Source organism: Triticum dicoccoides, chromosome 3B, assembly GCF_002162155.2.
Source record: "Triticum dicoccoides isolate Atlit2015 ecotype Zavitan chromosome 3B, WEW_v2.0, whole genome shotgun sequence".
Classification (NCBI taxonomy): Eukaryota; Viridiplantae; Streptophyta; class Magnoliopsida; order Poales; family Poaceae; genus Triticum; species Triticum dicoccoides.
The window spans coordinates 154,671,569-154,672,784 of NC_041385.1; positions in this window are offsets into that span (position 1 = coordinate 154,671,569).

A 1,216-nucleotide genomic window follows, 5' to 3' on the forward strand; every position below is an offset into this window, starting at 1 on the left:
GTAGATAGGCCATTCCCCCGCCGGAAAAGAGAGGGTTCAGCCGCGCCATCCTCCGCCCCCTATCTGGGCGAGTTTTCCGGCGCTCCGGCCACGCAGGGCGGGATACCGGCGGCTGTGCACCAATCACGCCCGCCAGGTGTTCGGCGATTTGTCTGCTCGGCTATGGACTCGCTCGCGGCGCTGCTGGAGGAGGAAGCCGATGCCGACGTCCAGGACGAAGAGCATCTCAAGGTCCTCGCCGCCCTGGCCGGCCTGCTCGCGAGCAATGCAAAGCCGCGGCGAGGTGGCTCGGCACCAGGCCGACTGAAGGCAAAGAACCGACATCGACTGGAAGGCTATTGCTTGCTCTACTCCGACTACTTCGCTGATGCTCCACTGCACGGCGACAAAGTATTTCGGCGCCGTTATCGGATGAGCCGAAAGCTCTTCCTCAGGATTGTGAATTCCATTCGGGAGTTCAGCGGCTACTTCAAATGCAAGAAGGATTGCACCGGCGCACTTGGATTCACCTCACCCCAGAAGTGCACGACAAGTGTCAGGAAGCAAGAACTCCCATTTTGCAAAGGTTCAGGAGGCTTGCAGGAAGGATGTCGAGCGGGCATTTGGTGTGCTCCAATCTCGATTTGCTATTGTCCGGTACCCCGCTTAGACCTGGTCGAAAGATCAAATGTGGGAGATCATGACTTGTTGTGTCATCTTGCACAACATGATCATTGAGAGCGAGTAGGAAGAGCCAGTGTTTGACACTGAACCATATTACAAGCAAGGTCCTCTTGCCCAAGTTGATCACCACCTATAGGCAACCTAGACGGCCTTCCTCAATATGCGTCAGGAGATCCGAGACCCACTGGTGCATCAACAACTGCAGCAGGATCTGGTGGAGCACCTATAGAGGCTCAAGGGCAACGCCTAGCTCAAGTGTGATGAAATATGAGTTTTTATTTGTTGAACTAGTTGTTGAACTATATAATTTGTGTTGAACTATTTGATTTCTATTGATTTTCTGTGATGAATTATGTGATAAAAAAATAGTTTCTGTTGAATTTGCGCCGAAGCACGGCGAATATGGGTCGAAATTGGTCAATTTGCGCCGATAGCGGGCCAATCTGCGCTGAAGGTGGGCAAATTTGCGCCAAAAGTGGGCCGAAATCGGCGCTTGGGGGTGACCTAGGGGCGGCGGCTGGGAATCCGATCGCCCCCAGGCGGCGATATTTCA